Raw genomic sequence first — 22,037 nt, forward strand, 5'->3', positions numbered from 1 at the left:
GTGCATTATGTAGTAGTCCCACTACGTATCCATCCAGGTCTCCTCAGGCAAAAGACTCATTCATTCCTCTGTCTCCCTTGATCTGTCCACATTCTGCAGGTATCTCTGTTTCTGGAGCAGTGGGATCCAGATATACCACTACTCATCATAACTATTTATTGCTGTGCACAAGTAGGGACAATTTGGTTCAATTCAATTCAATTTTATTTGTATAGCGCCAAATCATAATATACATTATCTCAAGGCACTTTACAGGGTAAGGTCAAGACCTTACTTTGTTAAAGAGAAAAACCCAACAGTTCCCACAAAGAGCAAGCACTTGGCGACAGGGGGGAGGAAAAACTCCCTTTTAACAGGAAGAAATCTCCAACAGAACCGGGCTCAGGGTGGGCAGCCGTCTGCCTCGACTGGTTGGGTTTAGGAGAAGATAAAAAGAGGGGGTGGGGGGAGGAGAGAGGAGAGAAAGAGAGAGAGAGACCAGGAACAGCTGTGTAGGTAATGGTGTTATCAATAATAATGACAGGTAACTGGTTAATAGTAAAGATGAGTAGTGGTGGATCTGGATCCTGCTGCTCCCGAGGCAGAGATACCTGCAGAATGAGGACAGAGAGAGGAGAAGCACAAACTACGGGAGAGAAAAAAGATACAAAGTTAATGGCATGAAGTCATCAAGAGAGAGAGAGGGAGAGAGACAGAAATAGAGAGAGAGCGCCCAGTGAATCATGGGAATCCCCCAGCAGTCTAGCTCTATAGCAGCATAACTAAGGGATGGGTCAGGACATACCTGAGCCAGCCCTAACTATAAGCTTTACTAAACAGGACAGTTTTAAGCCTGATCTTAAAGGTGTTGATAGCTGAAGGCTCTGCTGAAGGTTCTGCCCCCCATTCTACTCTTACAAACTCTGGGAACCACAAGTTGACCTGCATTTAGAGAGCAAAGTGTTTTATTGGGAAAATAGGGAACTATAAGCTCTCCAAGGTACAATGGTGCCTGACCATTAATGACTTTGTAGGTGAGGAGGAGGATTTTAAATTCTATCCTGGAGTTTACAGGGAGCCATTGCAGAGAAGCTAACACATGAGAGATGTGATCTTGTTTCCTAGTTCCTGTCAGTACTCATGCTGCCGCATTTTGGATCAATTGGAGGCTTTTTACTGAATTTTTGGGACATCCTGACAATAAAGAGTTACAGTAGTCCAGTCTTGAGGTAACAAATGCATGAACTAGTTTTTCAGCATCCTTTAGACACAGAATGGGTCTGATTTTTGCAATATTGCGCAGGTGGAAGAAGGCTGTCCTAGAGACTTGCTTTATATGTGAAGTAAAGGACAAGTCCTGGTCAAAAATGACACCAAGGTTTCTGACTGTAGCACTGGAGGCCAAGGTAATGTCATCCAGAGTCAGTATATTATCACATAGTGTATCTCTGAGGTGTTTTGGGCCAATTACAATAACTTCAGTTTTGTCTGAATTTGAGAGTAAGAAATTACTGGTCATCCAGGTTTTTATGTCCTTAAGACACACCTGAAGCTTGGCTACCTGGTTAGTCTCACCTGGCTTCATGGATAAGTACAACTGGGTGTCATCTGCGTAACAATGGAAATTTATCTGGTGCCTCCTAATAATGTTTCCTAGAGGAAGCATATATAGCATATATAGAGTATTGGTCCTAGCACCGAACCTTGTGGAACTCCATGACTGACTTTTGTGATGATAGAGGAGTCATTATTAACATGAACAAACTGGAGTCTATCTGACAAATATGACTTAAACCAGCTTAGTGTGGTTCCTTTGATGCCGACCATATGTTCTAGTCTCTGTAATAAAATCTTATGATCGATGGTGTCAAATGCGGCACTAAGATCTAGTAGGACAAGTATAGAGACAAGTCCATTGTCTGAGGCTATGAGGAGATCATTGGTAACCTTAACCAGAGCTGTTTCTGTGCTATGATGGACTCTAAAACCTGACTGAAAATCTTTAAACAAACCATTTCTGTGCAAATAATCACATAACTGGTTTGCAACAACCTTCTCATGGATTTTGGAAACAAAGGGGAGGTTGGATATAGGTCTATAATTGGCTAAAACATCAGGATCAAGAGTAGGCTTTTTAAGTAGAGGTTTAATTACTGCAACTTTAAAAGCCTGCGGTACATAACCAGTTGATAAAGATAAGTTAATCAGACTTAATATAGAGTTGTCGATTAAAGGAAAAACTTCTTTGAACAGCCTTGTTGGAACGGGGTCTAGAAGACAAGTCGATGGTTTAGATGAAGAAACTGTTGAAGCGAGCTCAGAGAGATCTACAGGAGAAAAACAGTCAAAATATAAGCCAGTTACAGTGGACTCTGAGGCTGCTGAACTGGACAGTACATCTGAGCCAGCTGTGGGGAGGAGATGGTGAATTTTTTGTCTAACAGAGAAAATTTTATTTGTTATTGGCGTATAATATTAATGATTATCAGGGATAATCACCAATATATATATATATATATATATATATATATATATATATATATATATATATATATATATACACATATATGTTTACTACAAGTAGTAACCTTGGGGAACCACCCTGTCACCAGGGACCAATGACCAAATTGATAGCTCAAAATGCAGTCTCAGAAGGTTAATTGAAGGGTAAATTCAAGCACTGACTGTCCTGAATCCAGCTGTTATCACAAATATACCCACAATAATCACAGACAACGACGAGTTAAATTATAACAGGATTTATTAACAAGAGTAATAATTATTCAAAATAACATTACTTGATATCAAACACTATTATAACTCAACTATAACTAAAACAGACATTGGTTACTAACTAGATCATCACAGGCAAACACATGTAACAACCGTGTGTGTGTGTGTGTGTGTGAGAGAGAGAGAGAGAGAGAGAGAGAGAGAGAGAGAGAGAGAGAGAGAAAGGAAAGATGCCGGTGGAGTCACGTGAGTGATGTACTCACTAGAGCCAAGATGGCGGCTGGCCGCAGAGTGTGAATGGCGTGAACAACAAGAGCAAAGGGAGGGACCCTTGAGCTTTACGTGTTATGACACGATCACACCCTAGGGCAGCTTTAATGTGAGTGAGATGTGTATGTAGATAAGGTGGGAGAATAGAGGTGAAGAGAGGAAAGAGTCAACAAGAGATCGTCAGCACAGTTAATAATCACCACAATATCACTACACAATAACGGAGCCAGCGAACCGGAGTTCGTCTAGTCTAGTTGCTCCTTTAACTAGTGATGTTTAGCTTATTAAGCTGATCACGGTGAACGATACAAAATACAATACGGCATACTAATTGTGTCTCTGCTCAGACATAAGCCTCTTACTTTGAGTTACTCCGATCCTTCGGACTTAGAAAAAGAAAATCAGCTTTGATTATCCACAGCTCAGTCCTTGGCTGTGTGCTTGGCGGTTCATTATCTCACTCTTCTGGCGATGGCGATGTGATGAGTTCCTCTGTGGCAGCGGGAAGATCACAGATGAGGGACGGTGTACTTTGTTTTGTCTTTAACAAAGTCGGCACTCGTCCTCACAGAATGTAAAATCAGCTGATTGCACAGTGATCTACGTTTGATCCGAAAAAAAAAAAAAAAAAAAAAAAGGGAAACCAAATAACGGGGCAGAGTCCCTGCTGAGAGTGCCTGGCCTCGGCCAATGCCGATGCCGAGTTTACATTCAATCTCCGATTCAGACCTAGGTGTGAATTGTGGGGGGGGGTCATGGCGCCATTGTTCAAATGGTCGACCAACTCTGGCTCAGGCTTTTGGAGGGACATGTAGGCCTCTCCATTGTTCTTTTCAGAACACATGGCTTGAGATCCCAACATTATCTATCGTTATTATTGATAACACCATTACCTATACAGCTGTTCCTGGTCTCCCCCAACCCCTCTTTCTCCTCTTAAACCCAACTGGTCGAGGCAGACAGCCAACCATCCTAAGCCCAGTTCTGTTGGAGGTTTCCTCCTGTTAAAAGGGAGTTTTTCCTCTCCCCTGTAGCCAAGTGCTGCTATTTGTGGGAACTGCTGGGTTTTTCTCTATAACAAAGTAAAGTCTTGGCCTTACCCTGTAAAGTGCCTTGAGATAATGTGCTACATATGTGATAAACAAAACAACCACTGCATAAATGCATGGCCCAACACAGGAGAGCTAACTCCTCAGGCTTGGACTCTGCTGTCCATTTACATCTCAAGGAGAAAGCCCACTCCTTTGAGGACAGCAAGGTTCACATCCTGGACAGAGGACAGGTGATTTGAAAGAGTAGTGAAAGAAGCCATCTATGTAAAAATAGAGAACCCATCCCTCAACAGGGGAGGAGGTCTCAGACACCAACTATCTCCAATTTACAATGCCCTTTCATCCCTTCCCTGGAGATTCAACAACTTCACCTCTAAGAAAAACAACTGTTCACAAGTGGCATGTGACTTCAACGACTGTCGTTATAACACGATAGAGCACTAACGAAGTCGAAACCAGCTCTAGACCAAAACAGTCACTCCAACGACTGTCGTTGGCACATTAAGCACAAAGGAAACCAGTGACATCATCAGCCTTGTTAAACCACCCCAGAGGTTAAAAATACCTGGGTTTCCACACCAGATAGTTTGACCAGTCCCAGCCTGGTAAAGTGCAAGCAAAAACTGATGAAGCCTCTTGAATGAGAGATGAAATGTCTGGCGAGACAAATAACCAAGTCTAGCTGCTTTGAATTTCAAATTCCTTTGAGATACTACGACCTGGACAAATGAGAAATTTCACAAGCCCATATTATCTTGTGAAAGTGAAAATTATGTCAAAGGGTAATAAAGATTTTGAAATCACTTTTAGGCTCATCCAATACGAAATCATGATCATGTCAACATCCTTTCATAACATCTCTACCGTAGCAAGCCATTTGTATCTGAAAATGACATCTCGTATGGAATTCACTCTAAAATGTTTGCTCATGATCCCGCTAAGTGACAATCAGCTTGCTCGTTGGAAAATTTCACTTCAAGACCTTGCTGTTCTAGCAACAGCTCCAGATGAATTTTAAACCAGCGGTGAAGAACTTAACGATCCAGGCTCGTATCATGTCATCAACAATCTAGTCTGAACGGCTCATTTATCCACATATGAAAAACAGGCCGCAGCTCACATAGGCTCTTTGAATGTAGTTACAACCTTTGCTAGAAGTTTGAAGAAAGCGTGTCTGTATGTTATACTGGAAGATTAAGGAGCAATACGTTACATGTGAACTCATGATTTTTCATTGAAACATAACATACAGTCTCTCTAGAGACTAACAAAAATTGCCATATCTTACTGTATTTCAAATCATCCAGGGGGGGTATTGGGTTAAGTTTTCAACCAGCAATAATCACGTCTCAACTGTACTTCACAGACTATGAAATCGCCTCTGCGAAAGAATGCGGAAAGTAACTACAACTTTACAGTGGACTTGGTGCAACATTCACGAAGCACACGGTGCCATTCAAATCCCTTCCTGAATGTACACTCCTGTCAGCACAACGATATGATGATCTTGCATGTGATTGGCTTGTTGACAACAAACCCCGCCTTTTCCGGGCAACAGTCATCATGGGTGGAGCCTTGTGAGAACCTACGATGTGAGACAAGTAACCCATTGCTACACTGGTTAGACTCATTCATTCCAGGGCCTTGTCCTTCATGTTTAGCTTCAACAATTGAGGCCAACATGTTGATATCAGGCTCAAATAAGCCTGTTAATTCTGATCCATAAAATCTGGTTTAGGACATTTTGAACGCAGATTGATCAGTACGTTTTTGGGGTCTAAACTTTCATTTAGCTTGATATATTATCTTGTGAAAGTGAAAATTACGTCAAAGGGTCATCAAGATTTTGAAATCACTTTTAGGCTCATCCAATACGAAATCATGATCATGTCAACATCCTTTCATAACATCTCTACCGTAGCAAGCCATTTGTATCTGAAAATGACATCTCGTATGGAATTCACTCTAAAATGTTTGCTCATGATCCCGCTAAGTGACAATCAGCTTGCTCGTTGGAAAATTTCACTTCAAGACCTTGCTGTTCTAGCAACAGCTCCAGATGAATTTTAAACCAGCGGTGAAGAACTTAACGATCCAGGCTCGTATCATGTCATCAACAATCTAGTCTGAGCGGCTCATTTATCCACATATGAAAAACAGGCCGCAGCTCACATAGGCTCTTTGAATGTAGTTACAACCTTTGCTGGAAGTTTGAAGAAAGCGTGTCTGTATGTTATACTGGAAGATCAAGGAGCAATACGTTACATGTGAACTCATGATTTTTCATTGAAACATAACATACAGTCTCTCTAGAGACTAACAAAAATTGCCATAGCTGACTGTATTTCAAATCATCCTGGCGGGGTATTGGGTTAAGTTTTCAACCAGCAATAATCACGTCTCAGCTGTACTTCACAGACTATGAAATTGCCTCTGCGAAAGAATGCAGAAAGTAACTACAACTTTACAGTGGACTTGGTGCAACATTCACGAAGCACACGGTGCCATTCAAATCCCTTCCTGAATGTACACTTCTGTCAGTACAACGATATGATGATCTTGCATGTGATTAGCTTGTTGACAACAAACCCCGCCTTTTCCGGGCAACAGTCATCATGGGTGGAGCCTTGTGAGAACCTACGATGTGAGACAAGTAACCCATTGCTACACTGGTTAGACTCATTCATTCCAGGGCCTTGTCCTTCATGTTTAGCTTCAACAATTGAGGCCAACATGTTGATATCAGGCTCAAATAAGCCTGTTAATTCTGATCCATAAAATCTGGTTTAGGACATTTTGAACGCAGATTGATCAGTACGTTTTTGGGGTCTAAACTTTCATTTAGCTTGATATATTATCTTGTGAAAGTGAAAATTACGTCAAAGGGTCATCAAGATTTTGAAATCACTTTTAGGCTCATCCAATACGAAATCATGATCATGTCAACATCCTTTCATAACATCTCTACCGTAGCAAGCCATTTGTATCTGAAAATGACATCTCGTATGGAATTCAATCTAAAATGTTTGCTCATGATCCCGCTAAGTGACAATCAGCTTGCTCGTTGGAAAATTTCACTTCAAGACCTTGCTGTTCTAGCAACAGCTCCAGATGAATTTTAAACCAGCGGTGAAGAACTTAACGATCCAGGCTCGTATCATGTCATCAACAATCTAGTCTGAACGGCTCATTTATCCACATATGAAAAACAGGCCGCAGCTCACATAGGCTCTTTGAATGTAGTTACAACCTTTGCTGGAAGTTTGAAGAAAGCGTGTCTGTATGTTATACTGGAAGACCAAGGAGCAATACGTTACATGTGAACTTATTATTTTTCATTGAAACATAACATACAGTCTCTCTAGAGACTAACAAAAATTGCCATAGCTGACTGTATTTCAAGTCATCCTGGCGGGGTATTGGGTTAAGTTTTCAACCAGCAATAATCACGTCTCAGCTGTACTTCACAGACTATGAAATTGCCTCTGCGAAAGAATGCAGAAAAGTAACTACAACTTTACAGTGGACTTGGTGCAACATTCACGAAGAACACGGTGCCATTCAAATCCCTTCCTGAATGTACACTCCTGTCAGTACAACGATATGATGATCTTGCATGTGATTGGCTTGTTTACAACAAACCCCGCCTTTTCCGGGCAACAGTCATCATGGGTGGAGCCTTGTGAGAACCTACGATGTGAGACAAGTAACCCATTGCTACACTGGTTAGACTCATTCATTCCAGGGCCTTGTCCTTCATGTTTAGCTTCAACAATTGAGGCCAACATGTTGATATCAGGCTCAAATAAGCCTGTTAATTCTGATCCATAAAATCTGGTTTAGGACATTTTGAACGCAGATTGATCAGTACGTTTTTGGGGTCTAAACTTTCATTTAGCTTGATATATTATCTTGTGAAAGTGAAAATTACGTCAAAGGGTCATCAAGATTTTGAAATCACTTTTAGGCTCATCCAATACGAAATCATGATCATGTCAACATCCTTTCATAACATCTCTACCGTAGCAAGCCATTTGTATCTGAAAATGACATCTCGTATGGAATTCACTCTAAAATGTTTGCTCATGATCCCGCTAAGTGACAATCAGCTTGCTCGTTGGAAAATTTCACTTCAAGACCTTGCTGTTCTAGCAACAGCTCCAGATGAATTTTAAACCAGCGGTGAAGAACTTAACGATCCAGGCTCGTATCATGTCATCAACAATCTAGCCTGAGCGGCTCATTTATCCACATATGAAAAACAGGCCGCAGCTCACATAGGCTCTTTGAATGTAGTTACAACCTTTGCTGGAAGTTTGAAGAAAGCGTGTCTGTATGTTATACTGGAAGACCAAGGAGCAATACGTTACATGGGAACTCATGATTTTTCATTGAAACATAACATACAGTCTCTCTAGAGACTAACAAAAATTGCCATAGCTGACTGTATTTCAAGTCATCCTGGCGGGGTATTGGGTTAAGTTTTCAACCAGCAATAATCACGTCTCAGCTGTACTTCACAGACTATGAAATTGCCTCTGCGAAAGAATGCAGAAAGTAACTACAACTTTACAGTGGACTTGGTGCAACATTCACGAAGAACACGGTGCCATTCAAATCCCTTCCTGAATGTACACTCCTGTCAGTACAACGATATGATGATCTTGCATGTGATTGGCTTGTTGACAACAAACCCCGCCTTTTCCGGGCAACAGTCATCATGGGTGGAGCCTTGTGAGAACCTACGATGTGAGACAAGTAACCCATTGCTACACTGGTTAGACTCATTCATTCCAGGGCCTTGTCCTTCATGTTTAGCTTCAACAATTGAGGCCAACATGTTGATATCAGGCTCAAATAAGCCTGTTAATTCTGATCCATAAAATCTGGTTTAGGACATTTTGAACGCAGATTGATCAGTACGTTTTTGGGGTCTAAACTTTCATTTAGCTTGATATATTATCTTGTGAAAGTGAAAATTACGTCAAAGGGTCATAAAGATTTTGAAATCACTTTTAGGCTCATCCAATACGAAATCATGATCATGTCAACATCCTTTCATAACATCTCTACCGTAGCAAGCCATTTGTATCTGAAAATGACATCTCGTATGGAATTCACTCTAAAATGTTTGCTCATGATCCCGCTAAGTGACAATCAGCTTGCTCGTTGGAAAATTTCACTTCAAGACCTTGCTGTTCTAGCAACAGCTCCAGATGAATTTTAAACCAGCGGTGAAGAACTTAACGATCCAGGCTCGTATCATGTCATCAACAATCTAGTCTGAGCGGCTCATTTATCCACATATGAAAAACAGGCCGCAGCTCACATAGGCTCTTTGAATGTAGTTACAACCTTTGCTGGAAGTTTGAAGAAAGCGTGTCTGTATGTTATACTGGAAGATCAAGGAGCAATACGTTACATGTGAACTCATGATTTTTCATTGAAACATAACATACAGTCTCTCTAGAGACTAACAAAAATTGCCATAGCTGACTGTATTTCAAGTCATCCTGGCGGGGTATTGGGTTAAGTTTTCAACCAGCAATAATCACGTCTCAGCTGTACTTCACAGACTATGAAATTGCCTCTGCGAAAGAATGCAGAAAGTAACTACAACTTTACAGTGGACTTGGTGCAACATTCACGAAGAACACGGTGCCATTCAAATCCCTTCCTGAATGTACACTCCTGTCAGTACAACGATATGATGATTTTGCATGTGATTGGCTTGTTTACAACAAACCCCGCCTTTTCCGGGCAACAGTCATCATGGGTGGAGCCTTGTGAGAACCTTCGATGTGAGACAAGTAACCCATTGCTACACTGGTTAGACTCATTCATTCCAGGGCCTTGTCCTTCATGTTTAGCTTCAACAATTGAGGCCAACATGTTGATATCAGGCTCAAATAAGCCTGTTAATTCTGATCCATAAAATCTGGTTTAGGACATTTTGAACGCAGATTGATCAGTACGTTTTTGGGGTCTAAACTTTCATTTAGCTTGATATATTATCTTGTGAAAGTGAAAATTACGTCAAAGGGTCATCAAGATTTTGAAATCACTTTTAGGCTCATCCAATACGAAATCATGATCATGTCAACATCCTTTCATAACATCTCTACCGTAGCAAGCCATTTGTATCTGAAAATGACATCTCGTATGGAATTCACTCTAAAATGTTTGCTCATGATCCCGCTAAGTGACAATCAGCTTGCTCGTTGGAAAATTTCACTTCAAGACCTTGCTGTTCTAGCAACAGCTCCAGATGAATTTTAAACCAGCGGTGAAGAACTTAACGATCCAGGCTCGTATCATGTCATCAACAATCTAGTCTGAACGGCTCATTTATCCACATATGAAAAACAGGGCGCAGCTCACATAGGCTCTTTGAATGTAGTTACAACCTTTGCTGGAAGTTTGAAGAAAGCGTGTCTGTATGTTATACTGGAAGATCAAGGAGCAATACGTTACATGTGAACTCATGATTTTTCATTGAAACATAACATACAGTCTCTCTAGAGACTAACAAAAATTGCCATAGCTGACTGTATTTCAAATCATCCTGGCGGGGTATTGGGTTAAGTTTTCAACCAGCAATAATCACGTCTCAGCTGTACTTCACAGACTATGAAATTGCCTCTGCGAAAGAATGCAGAAAGTAACTACAACTTTACAGTGGACTTGGTGCAACATTCACGAAGCACACGGTGCCATTCAAATCCCTTCCTGAATGTACACTCCTGTCAGTACAACGATATGATGATCTTGCATGTGATTGGCTTGTTTACAACAAACCCCGCCTTTTCCGGGCAACAGTCATCATGGGTGGAGCCTTGTGAGAACCTACGATGTGAGACAAGTAACCCATTGCTACACTGGTTAGACTCATTCATTCCAGGGCCTTGTCCTTCATGTTTAGCTTCAACAATTGAGGCCAACATGTTGATATCAGGCTCAAATAAGCCTGTTAATTCTGATCCATAAAATCTGGTTTAGGACATTTTGAACGCAGATTGATCAGTACGTTTTTGGGGTCTAAACTTTCATTTAGCTTGATATATTATCTTGTGAAAGTGAAAATTACGTCAAAGGGTCATCAAGATTTTGAAATCACTTTTAGGCTCATCCAATACGAAATCATGATCATGTCAACATCCTTTCATAACATCTCTACCGTAGCAAGCCATTTGTATCTGAAAATGACATCTCGTATGGAATTCACTCTAAAATGTTTGCTCATGATCCCGCTAAGTGACAATCAGCTTGCTCGTTGGAAAATTTCACTTCAAGACCTTGCTGTTCTAGCAACAGCTCCAGATGAATTTTAAACCAGCGGTGAAGAACTTAACGATCCAGGCTCGTATCATGTCATCAACAATCTAGTCTGAGCGGCTCATTTATCCACATATGAAAAACAGGCCGCAGCTCACATAGGCTCTTTGAATGTAGTTACAACCTTTGCTGGAAGTTTGAAGAAAGCGTGTCTGTATGTTATACTGGAAGATCAAGGAGCAATACGTTACATGTGAACTCATTATTTTTCATTGAAACATAACATACAGTCTCTCTAGAGACTAACAAAAATTGCCATAGCTGACTGTATTTCAAGTCATCCTGGCGGGGTATTGGGTTAAGTTTTCAACCAGCAATAATTACGTCTCACCTGTACTTCACAGACTATGAAATTGCCCCTGCGAAAGAATGCGGAAAAGTAACTACAACTTTACAGTGGACTTGGTGCAACATTCACGAAGAACACGGTGCCATTCAAATCCCTTCCTGAATGTACACTCCTGTCAGTACAACGATATGATGATCTTGCATGTGATTGGCTTGTTTACAACAAACCCCGCCTTTTCCGGGCAACAGTCATCATGGGTGGAGCCTTGTGAGAACCTACGATGTGAGACAAGTAACCCATTGCTACACTGGTTAGACTCATTCATTCCAGGGCCTTGTCCTTCATGTTTAGCTTCAACAATTGAGGCCAACATGTTGATATCAGGCTCAAATAAGCCTGTTAATTCTGATCCATAAAATCTGGTTTAGGACATTTTGAACGCAGATTGATCAGTACGTTTTTGGGGTCTAAACTTTCATTTAGCTTGATATATTATCTTGTGAAAGTGAAAATTACGTCAAAGGGTCATCAAGATTTTGAAATCACTTTTAGGCTCATCCAATACGAAATCATGATCATGTCAACATCCTTTCATAACATCTCTACCGTAGCAAGCCATTTGTATCTGAAAATGACATCTCGTATGGAATTCACTCTAAAATGTTTGCTCATGATCCCGCTAAGTGACAATCAGCTTGCTCGTTGGAAAATTTCACTTCAAGACCTTGCTGTTCTAGCAACAGCTCCAGATGAATTTTAAACCAGCGGTGAAGAACTTAACGATCCAGGCTCGTATCATGTCATCAACAATCTAGTCTGAACGGCTCATTTATCCACATATGAAAAACAGGCCGCAGCTCACATAGGCTCTTTGAATGTAGTTACAACCTTTGCTTGAAGTTTGAAGAAAGCGTGTCTGTATGTTATACTGGAAGATCAAGGAGCAATACGTTACATGTGAACTCATGATTTTTCATTGAAACATAACATACAGTCTCTCTAGAGACTAACAAAAATTGCCATAGCTGACTGTATTTCAAATCATCCTGGCGGGGTATTGGGTTAAGTTTTCAACCAGCAATAATCACGTCTCACCTGTACTTCACAGACTATGAAATTGCCTCTGCGAAAGAATGCAGAAAGTAACTACAACTTTACAGTGGACTTGGTGCAACATTCACGAAGCACACGGTGCCATTCAAATCCCTTCCTGAATGTACACTCCTGTCAGTACAACGATATGATGATCTTGCATGTGATTGGCTTGTTTACAACAAACCCCGCCTTTTCCGGGCAACAGTCATCATGGGTGGAGCCTTGTGAGAACCTACGATGTGAGACAAGTAACCCATTGCTACACTGGTTAGACTCATTCATTCCAGGGCCTTGTCCTTCATGTTTAGCTTCAACAATTGAGGCCAACATGTTGATATCAGGCTCAAATAAGCCTGTTAATTCTGATCCATAAAATCTGGTTTAGGACATTTTGAACGCAGATTGATCAGTACGTTTTTGGGGTCTAAACTTTCATTTAGCTTGATATATTATCTTGTGAAAGTGAAAATTACGTCAAAGGGTCATCAAGATTTTGAAATCACTTTTAGGCTCATCCAATACGAAATCATGATCATGTCAACATCCTTTCATAACATCTCTACCGTAGCAAGCCATTTGTATCTGAAAATGACATCTCGTATGGAATTCACTCTAAAATGTTTGCTCATGATCCCGCTAAGTGACAATCAGCTTGCTCGTTGGAAAATTTCACTTCAAGACCTTGCTGTTCTAGCAACAGTTCCAGATGAATTTTAAACCAGCGGTGAAGAACTTAACGATCCAGGCTCGTATCATGTCATCAACAATCTAGTCTGAACGGCTCATTTATCCACATATGAAAAACAGGCCGCAGCTCACATAGGCTCTTTGAATGTAGTTACAACCTTTGCTGGAAGTTTGAAGAAAGCGTGTCTGTATGTTATACTGGAAGATCAAGGAGCAATACGTTACATGTGAACTCATGATTTTTCATTGAAACATAACATACAGTCTCTCTAGAGACTAACAAAAATTGCCATAGCTGACTGTATTTCAAATCGTCCTGGCGGGGTATTGGGTTAAGTTTTCAACCAGCAATAATCACGTCGCAGCTGTACTTCACAGACTATGAAATTGCCTCTGCGAAAGAATGCAGAAAGTAACTACAACTTTACAGTGGACTTGGTGCAACATTCACGAAGCACACGGTGCCATTCAAATCCCTTCCTGAATGTACACTCCTGTCAGTACAACGATATGATGATCTTGCATGTGATTGGCTTGTTGACAACAAACCCCGCCTTTTCCGGGCAACAGTCATCATGGGTGGAGCCTTGTGAGAATCTACGATGTGAGACAAGTAACCCATTGCTACACTGGTTAGACTCATTCATTCCAGGGCCTTGTCCTTCATGTTTAGCTTCAACAATTGAGGCCAACATGTTGATATCAGGCTCAAATAAGCCTGTTAATTCTGATCCATAAAATCTGGTTTAGGACATTTTGAACGCAGATTGATCAGTACGTTTTTGGGGTCTAAACTTTCATTTAGCTTGATATATTATCTTGTGAAAGTGAAAATTACGTCAAAGGGTCATAAAGATTTTGAAATCACTTTTAGGCTCATCCAATACGAAATCATGATCATGTCAACATCCTTTCATAACATCTCTACCGTAGCAAGCCATTTGTATCTGAAAATGACATCTCGTATGGAATTCACTCTAAAATGTTTGCTCATGATCCCGCTAAGTGACAATCAGCTTGCTCGTTGGAAAATTTCACTTCAAGACCTTGCTGTTCTAGCAACAGCTCCAGATGAATTTTAAACCAGCGGTGAAGAACTTAACGATACAGGCTCGTATCATGTCATCAACAATCTAGCCTGAGCGGCTCATTTATCCACATATGAAAAACAGGCCGCAGCTCACATAGGCTCTTTGAATGTAGTTACAAACTTTGCTGGAAGTTTGAAGAAAGCGTGTCTGTATGTTATACTGGAAGACCAAGGAGCAATACGTTACATGGGAACTCATGATTTTTCATTGAAACATAACATACAGTCTCTCTAGAGACTAACAAAAATTGCCATAGCTGACTGTATTTCAAATCGTCCTGGCGGGGTATTGGGTTAAGTTTTCAACCAGCAATAATCACGTCTCAGCTGTACTTCACAGACTATGAAATTGCCTCTGCGAAAGAATGCGGAAAAGTAACTACAACTTTACAGTGGACTTGGTGCAACATTCACGAAGAACACGGTGCCATTCAAATCCCTTCCTGAATGTACACTCCTGTCAGTACAACGATATGATGATCTTGCATGTGATTGGCTTGTTTACAACAAACCCCGCCTTTTCCGGGCAACAGTCATCATGGGTGGAGCCTTGTGAGAACCTACGATGTGAGACAAGTAACCCATTGCTACACTGGTTAGACTCATTCATTCCAGGGCCTTGTCCTTCATGTTTAGCTTCAACAATTGAGGCCAACATGTTGATATCAGGCTCAAATAAGCCTGTTAATTCTGATCCATAAAATCTGGTTTAGGACATTTTGAACGCAGATTGATCAGTACGTTTTTGGGGTCTAAACTTTCATTTAGCTTGATATATTATCTTGTGAAAGTGAAAATTACGTCAAAGGGTCATCAAGATTTTGAAATCACTTTTAGGCTCATCCAATACGAAATCATGATCATGTCAATATCCTTTCATAACATCTCTACCGTAGCAAGCCATTTGTATCTGAAAATGACATCTCGTATGGAATTCACTCTAAAATGTTTGCTCATGATCCCGCTAAGTGACAATCAGCTTGCTCGTTGGAAAATTTCACTTCAAGACCTTGCTGTTCTAGCAACAGCTCCAGATGAATTTTAAACCAGCGGTGAAGAACTTAACGATCCAGGCTCGTATCATGTCATCAACAATCTAGTCTGAGCGGCTCATTTATCCACATATGAAAAACAGGCCGCAGCTCACATAGGCTCTTTGAATGTAGTTACAACCTTTGCTGGAAGTTTGAAGAAAGCGTGTCTGTATGTTATACTGGAAGACCAAGGAGCAATACGTTACACGTGAACTCATGATTTTTCATTGAAACATAACATACAGTCTCTCTAGAGACTAACAAAAATTGCCATAGCTGACTGTATTTCAAATCGTCCTGGCGGGGTATTGGGTTAAGTTTTCAACCAGCAATAATCACGTCTCAGCTGTACTTCACAGACTATGAAATTGCCTCTGCGAAAGAATGCGGAAAAGTAACTACAACTTTACAGTGGACTTGGTGCAACATTCACGAAGAACACGGTGCCATTCAAATCCCTTCCTGAATGTACACTCCTGTCAGTACAACGATATGATGATCTTGCATGTGATTGGCTTGTTTACAACAAACCCCGCCTTTTCCGGGCAACAGTCATCATGGGTGGAGCCTTGTGAGAACCTACGATGTGAGACAAGTAACCCATTGCTACACTGGTTAGACTCATTCATTCCAGGGCCTTGTCCTTCATGTTTAGCTTCAACAATTGAGGCCAACATGTTGATATCAGGCTCAAATAAGCCTGTTAATTCTGATCCATAAAATCTGGTTTAGGACATTTTGAACGCAGATTGATCAGTACGTTTTTGGGGTCTAAACTTTCATTTAGCTTGATATATTATCTTGTGAAAGTGAAAATTACGTCAAAGGGTCATCAAGATTTTGAAATCACTTTTAGGCTCATCCAATACGAAATCATGATCATGTCAATATCCTTTCATAACATCTCTACCGTAGCAAGCCATTTGTATCTGAAAATGACATCTCGTATGGAATTCACTCTAAAATGTTTGCTCATGATCCCGCTAAGTGACAATCAGCTTGCTCGTTGGAAAATTTCACTTCAAGACCTTGCTGTTCTAGCAACAGCTCCAGATGAATTTTAAACCAGCGGTGAAGAACTTAACGATCCAGGCTCGTATCATGTCATCAACAATCTAGTCTGAGCGGCTCATTTATCCACATATGAAAAACAGGCCGCAGCTCACATAGGCTCTTTGAATGTAGTTACAACCTTTGCTGGAAGTTTGAAGAAAGCGTGTCTGTATGTTATACTGGAAGACCAAGGAGCAATACGTTACACGTGAACTCATGATTTTTCATTGAAACATAACATACAGTCTCTCTAGAGACTAACAAAAATTGCCATAGCTGACTGTATTTCAAATCGTCCTGGCGGGGTATTGGGTTAAGTTTTCAACCAGCAATAATCACGTCTCAGCTGTACTTCACAGACTATGAAATTGCCTCTGCGAAAGAATGCGGAAAAGTAACTACAACTTTACAGTGGACTTGGTGCAACATTCACGAAGAACACGGTGCCATTCAAATCCCTTCCTGAATGTACACTCCTGTCAGTACAACGATATGATGATCTTGCATGTGATTGGCTTGTTTACAACAAACCCCGCCTTTTCCGGGCAACAGTCATCATGGGTGGAGCCTTGTGAGAACCTACGATGTGAGACAAGTAACCCATTGCTACACTGGTTAGACTCATTCATTCCAGGGCCTTGTCCTTCATGTTTAGCTTCAACAATTGAGGCCAACATGTTGATATCAGGCTCAAATAAGCCTGTTAATTCTGATCCATAAAATCTGGTTTAGGACATTTTGAACGCAGATTGATCAGTACGTTTTTGGGGTCTAAACTTTCATTTAGCTTGATATATTATCTTGTGAAAGTGAAAATTACGTCAAAGGGTCATCAAGATTTTGAAATCACTTTTAGGCTCATCCAATACGAAATCATGATCATGTCAATATCCTTTCATAACATCTCTACCGTAGCAAGCCATTTGTATCTGAAAATGACATCTCGTATGGAATTCACTCTAAAATGTTTGCTCATGATCCCGCTAAGTGACAATCAGCTTGCTCGTTGGAAAATTTCACTTCAAGACCTTGCTGTTCTAGCAACAGCTCCAGATGAATTTTAAACCAGCGGTGAAGAACTTAACGATCCAGGCTCGTATCATGTCATCAACAATCTAGTCTGAGCGGCTCATTTATCCACATATGAAAAACAGGCCGCAGCTCACATAGGCTCTTTGAATGTAGTTACAACCTTTGCTGGAAGTTTGAAGAAAGCGTGTCTGTATGTTATACTGGAAGACCAAGGAGCAATACGTTACACGTGAACTCATGATTTTTCATTGAAACATAACATACAGTCTCTCTAGAGACTAACAAAAATTGCCATAGCTGACTGTATTTCAAATCGTCCTGGCGGGGTATTGGGTTAAGTTTTCAACCAGCAATAATCACGTCTCAGCTGTACTTCACAGACTATGAAATTGCCTCTGCGAAAGAATGCGGAAAAGTAACTACAACTTTACAGTGGACTTGGTGCAACATTCACGAAGAACACGGTGCCATTCAAATCCCTTCCTGAATGTACACTCCTGTCAGTACAACGATATGATGATCTTGCATGTGATTGGCTTGTTTACAACAAACCCCGCCTTTTCCGGGCAACAGTCATCATGGGTGGAGCCTTGTGAGAACCTACGATGTGAGACAAGTAACCCATTGCTACACTGGTTAGACTCATTCATTCCAGGGCCTTGTCCTTCATGTTTAGCTTCAACAATTGAGGCCAACATGTTGATATCAGGCTCAAATAAGCCTGTTAATTCTGATCCATAAAATCTGGTTTAGGACATTTTGAACGCAGATTGATCAGTACGTTTTTGGGGTCTAAACTTTCATTTAGCTTGATATATTATCTTGTGAAAGTGAAAATTACGTCAAAGGGTCATCAAGATTTTGAAATCACTTTTAGGCTCATCCAATACGAAATCATGATCATGTCAATATCCTTTCATAACATCTCTACCGTAGCAAGCCATTTGTATCTGAAAATGACATCTCGTATGGAATTCACTCTAAAATGTTTGCTCATGATCCCGCTAAGTGACAATCAGCTTGCTCGTTGGAAAATTTCACTTCAAGACCTTGCTGTTCTAGCAACAGCTCCAGATGAATTTTAAACCAGCGGTGAAGAACTTAACGATCCAGGCTCGTATCATGTCATCAACAATCTAGTCTGAGCGGCTCATTTATCCACATATGAAAAACAGGCCGCAGCTCACATAGGCTCTTTGAATGTAGTTACAACCTTTGCTGGAAGTTTGAAGAAAGCGTGTCTGTATGTTATACTGGAAGACCAAGGAGCAACACGTTACACGTGAACTCATGATTTTTCATTGAAACATAACATACAGTCTCTCTAGAGACTAACAAAAATTGCCATAGCTGACTGTATTTCAAATCGTCCTGGCGGGGTATTGGGTTAAGTTTTCAACCAGCAATAATCACGTCTCAGCTGTACTTCACAGACTATGAAATTGCCTCTGCGAAAGAATGCGGAAAAGTAACTACAACTTTACAGTGGACTTGGTGCAACATTCACGAAGAACACGGTGCCATTCAAATCCCTTCCTGAATGTACACTCCTGTCAGTACAACGATATGATGATCTTGCATGTGATTGGCTTGTTTACAACAAACCCCGCCTTTTCCGGGCAACAGTCATCATGGGTGGAGCCTTGTGAGAACCTACGATGTGAGACAAGTAACCCATTGCTACACTGGTTAGACTCATTCATTCCAGGGCCTTGTCCTTCATGTTTAGCTTCAACAATTGAGGCCAACATGTTGATATCAGGCTCAAATAAGCCTGTTAATTCTGATCCATAAAATCTGGTTTAGGACATTTTGAACGCAGATTGATCAGTACGTTTTTGGGGTCTAAACTTTCATTTAGCTTGATATATTATCTTGTGAAAGTGAAAATTACGTCAAAGGGTCATCAAGATTTTGAAATCACTTTTAGGCTCATCCAATACGAAATCATGATCATGTCAATATCCTTTCATAACATCTCTACCGTAGCAAGCCATTTGTATCTGAAAATGACATCTCGTATGGAATTCACTCTAAAATGTTTGCTCATGATCCCGCTAAGTGACAATCAGCTTGCTCGTTGGAAAATTTCACTTCAAGACCTTGCTGTTCTAGCAACAGCTCCAGATGAATTTTAAACCAGCGGTGAAGAACTTAACGATCCAGGCTCGTATCATGTCATCAACAATCTAGTCTGAGCGGCTCATTTATCCACATATGAAAAACAGGCCGCAGCTCACATAGGCTCTTTGAATGTAGTTACAACCTTTGCTGGAAGTTTGAAGAAAGCGTGTCTGTATGTTATACTGGAAGACCAAGGAGCAATACGTTACACGTGAACTCATGATTTTTCATTGAAACATAACATACAGTCTCTCTAGAGACTAACAAAAATTGCCATAGCTGACTGTATTTCAAATCGTCCTGGCAGGGTATTGGGTTAAGTTTTCAACCAGCAATAATCACGTCTCAGCTGTACTTCACAGACTATGAAATTGCCTCTGCGAAAGAATGCGGAAAAGTAACTACAACTTTACAGTGGACTTGGTGCAACATTCACGAAGAACACGGTGCCATTCAAATCCCTTCCTGAATGTACACTCCTGTCAGTACAACGATATGATGATCTTGCATGTGATTGGCTTGTTTACAACAAACCCCGCCTTTTCCGGGCAACAGTCATCATGGGTGGAGCCTTGTGAGAACCTACGATGTGAGACAAGTAACCCATTGCTACACTGGTTAGACTCATTCATTCCAGGGCCTTGTCCTTCATGTTTAGCTTCAACAATTGAGGCCAACATGTTGATATCAGGCTCAAATAAGCCTGTTAATTCTGATCCATAAAATCTGGTTTAGGACATTTTGAACGCAGATTGATCAGTACGTTTTTGGGGTCTAAACTTTCATTTAGCTTGATATATTATCTTGTGAAAGTGAAAATTACGTCAAAGGGTCATCAAGATTTTGAAATCACTTTTAGGCTCATCCAATACGAAATCATGATCATGTCAATATCCTTTCATAACATCTCTACCGTAGCAAGCCATTTGTATCTGAAAATGACATCTCGTATGGAATTCACTCTAAAATGTTTGCTCATGATCCCGCTAAGTGACAATCAGCTTGCTCGTTGGAAAATTTCACTTCAAGACCTTGCTGTTCTAGCAACAGCTCCAGATGAATTTTAAACCAGCGGTGAAGAACTTAACGATCCAGGCTCGTATCATGTCATCAACAATCTAGTCTGAGCGGCTCATTTATCCACATATGAAAAACAGGCCGCAGCTCACATAGGCTCTTTGAATGTAGTTACAACCTTTGCTGGAAGTTTGAAGAAAGCGTGTCTGTATGTTATACTGGAAGACCAAGGAGCAACACGTTACACGTGAACTCATGATTTTTCATTGAAACATAACATACAGTCTCTCTAGAGACTAACAAAAATTGCCATAGCTGACTGTATTTCAAATCGTCCTGGCGGGGTATTGGGTTAAGTTTTCAACCAGCAATAATCACGTCTCAGCTGTACTTCACAGACTATGAAATTGCCTCTGCGAAAGAATGCGGAAAAGTAACTACAACTTTACAGTGGACTTGGTGCAACATTCACGAAGAACACGGTGCCATTCAAATCCCTTCCTGAATGTACACTCCTGTCAGTACAACGATATGATGATCTTGCATGTGATTGGCTTGTTTACAACAAACCCCGCCTTTTCCGGGCAACAGTCATCATGGGTGGAGCCTTGTGAGAACCTACGATGTGAGACAAGTAACCCATTGCTACACTGGTTAGACTCATTCATTCCAGGGCCTTGTCCTTCATGTTTAGCTTCAACAATTGAGGCCAACATGTTGATATCAGGCTCAAATAAGCCTGTTAATTCTGATCCATAAAATCTGGTTTAGGACATTTTGAACGCAGATTGATCAGTACGTTTTTGGGGTCTAAACTTTCATTTAGCTTGATATATTATCTTGTGAAAGTGAAAATTACGTCAAAGGGTCATCAAGATTTTGAAATCACTTTTAGGCTCATCCAATACGAAATCATGATCATGTCAATATCCTTTCATAACATCTCTACCGTAGCAAGCCATTTGTATCTGAAAATGACATCTCGTATGGAATTCACTCTAAAATGTTTGCTCATGATCCCGCTAAGTGACAATCAGCTTGCTCGTTGGAAAATTTCACTTCAAGACCTTGCTGTTCTAGCAACAGCTCCAGATGAATTTTAAACCAGCGGTGAAGAACTTAACGATCCAGGCTCGTATCATGTCATCAACAATCTAGCCTGAGCGGCTCATTTATCCACATATGAAAAACAGGCCGCAGCTCACATAGGCTCTTTGAATGTAGTTACAACCTTTGCTGGAAGTTTG

General features: G+C 40.7%; 16 non-coding genes across 16 annotated transcripts; all 16 read right to left on the reverse strand.

Annotated features, from left to right (window-relative positions):
- Positions 1 to 5,286: 5,286 nt before the first annotated feature.
- On the reverse strand, positions 5,287 to 5,427 carry LOC139614282 (U4 spliceosomal RNA). The gene has a single exon (XR_011686972.1). It is a non-coding gene; the product is annotated as a U4 spliceosomal RNA (small nuclear RNA).
- A 911-nt stretch (positions 5,428 to 6,338) lies between these two features.
- Positions 6,339 to 6,479, reverse strand: LOC139614288 (U4 spliceosomal RNA). Its single transcript, XR_011686978.1, has one exon. It is a non-coding gene; the product is annotated as a U4 spliceosomal RNA (small nuclear RNA).
- A 911-nt stretch (positions 6,480 to 7,390) lies between these two features.
- LOC139614269 (U4 spliceosomal RNA) lies at positions 7,391 to 7,531 on the reverse strand. Its single transcript, XR_011686959.1, has one exon. It is a non-coding gene; the product is annotated as a U4 spliceosomal RNA (small nuclear RNA).
- Positions 7,532 to 8,443: 912 nt separating this feature from the next.
- LOC139614293 (U4 spliceosomal RNA) lies at positions 8,444 to 8,584 on the reverse strand. The gene has a single exon (XR_011686982.1). It is a non-coding gene; the product is annotated as a U4 spliceosomal RNA (small nuclear RNA).
- A 911-nt stretch (positions 8,585 to 9,495) lies between these two features.
- Positions 9,496 to 9,636, reverse strand: LOC139614304 (U4 spliceosomal RNA). Its single transcript, XR_011686993.1, has one exon. It is a non-coding gene; the product is annotated as a U4 spliceosomal RNA (small nuclear RNA).
- Positions 9,637 to 10,547: 911 nt separating this feature from the next.
- LOC139614289 (U4 spliceosomal RNA) lies at positions 10,548 to 10,688 on the reverse strand. The gene has a single exon (XR_011686979.1). It is a non-coding gene; the product is annotated as a U4 spliceosomal RNA (small nuclear RNA).
- Positions 10,689 to 11,599: 911 nt separating this feature from the next.
- LOC139614280 (U4 spliceosomal RNA) lies at positions 11,600 to 11,740 on the reverse strand. Its single transcript, XR_011686970.1, has one exon. It is a non-coding gene; the product is annotated as a U4 spliceosomal RNA (small nuclear RNA).
- A 912-nt stretch (positions 11,741 to 12,652) lies between these two features.
- Positions 12,653 to 12,793, reverse strand: LOC139614277 (U4 spliceosomal RNA). The gene has a single exon (XR_011686967.1). It is a non-coding gene; the product is annotated as a U4 spliceosomal RNA (small nuclear RNA).
- Positions 12,794 to 13,704: 911 nt separating this feature from the next.
- LOC139614278 (U4 spliceosomal RNA) lies at positions 13,705 to 13,845 on the reverse strand. The gene has a single exon (XR_011686968.1). It is a non-coding gene; the product is annotated as a U4 spliceosomal RNA (small nuclear RNA).
- A 911-nt stretch (positions 13,846 to 14,756) lies between these two features.
- LOC139614313 (U4 spliceosomal RNA) lies at positions 14,757 to 14,897 on the reverse strand. The gene has a single exon (XR_011687002.1). It is a non-coding gene; the product is annotated as a U4 spliceosomal RNA (small nuclear RNA).
- A 912-nt stretch (positions 14,898 to 15,809) lies between these two features.
- LOC139614314 (U4 spliceosomal RNA) lies at positions 15,810 to 15,950 on the reverse strand. The gene has a single exon (XR_011687003.1). It is a non-coding gene; the product is annotated as a U4 spliceosomal RNA (small nuclear RNA).
- Positions 15,951 to 16,862: 912 nt separating this feature from the next.
- Positions 16,863 to 17,003, reverse strand: LOC139614316 (U4 spliceosomal RNA). The gene has a single exon (XR_011687005.1). It is a non-coding gene; the product is annotated as a U4 spliceosomal RNA (small nuclear RNA).
- Positions 17,004 to 17,915: 912 nt separating this feature from the next.
- Positions 17,916 to 18,056, reverse strand: LOC139614317 (U4 spliceosomal RNA). The gene has a single exon (XR_011687006.1). It is a non-coding gene; the product is annotated as a U4 spliceosomal RNA (small nuclear RNA).
- A 912-nt stretch (positions 18,057 to 18,968) lies between these two features.
- LOC139614318 (U4 spliceosomal RNA) lies at positions 18,969 to 19,109 on the reverse strand. The gene has a single exon (XR_011687007.1). It is a non-coding gene; the product is annotated as a U4 spliceosomal RNA (small nuclear RNA).
- Positions 19,110 to 20,021: 912 nt separating this feature from the next.
- On the reverse strand, positions 20,022 to 20,162 carry LOC139614270 (U4 spliceosomal RNA). Its single transcript, XR_011686960.1, has one exon. It is a non-coding gene; the product is annotated as a U4 spliceosomal RNA (small nuclear RNA).
- A 912-nt stretch (positions 20,163 to 21,074) lies between these two features.
- Positions 21,075 to 21,215, reverse strand: LOC139614319 (U4 spliceosomal RNA). Its single transcript, XR_011687008.1, has one exon. It is a non-coding gene; the product is annotated as a U4 spliceosomal RNA (small nuclear RNA).
- Between the last annotated feature and the right edge of the window lie 822 nt (positions 21,216 to 22,037).

Source organism: Trachinotus anak, unplaced genomic scaffold (genome assembly GCF_046630095.1).
Source record: "Trachinotus anak isolate AG129_WGS33_773 ecotype Australia unplaced genomic scaffold, CSIRO_AGI_Tana_v1 ptg000033l, whole genome shotgun sequence".
In the NCBI taxonomy this organism is placed as follows: domain Eukaryota; kingdom Metazoa; phylum Chordata; class Actinopteri; order Carangiformes; family Carangidae; genus Trachinotus; species Trachinotus anak.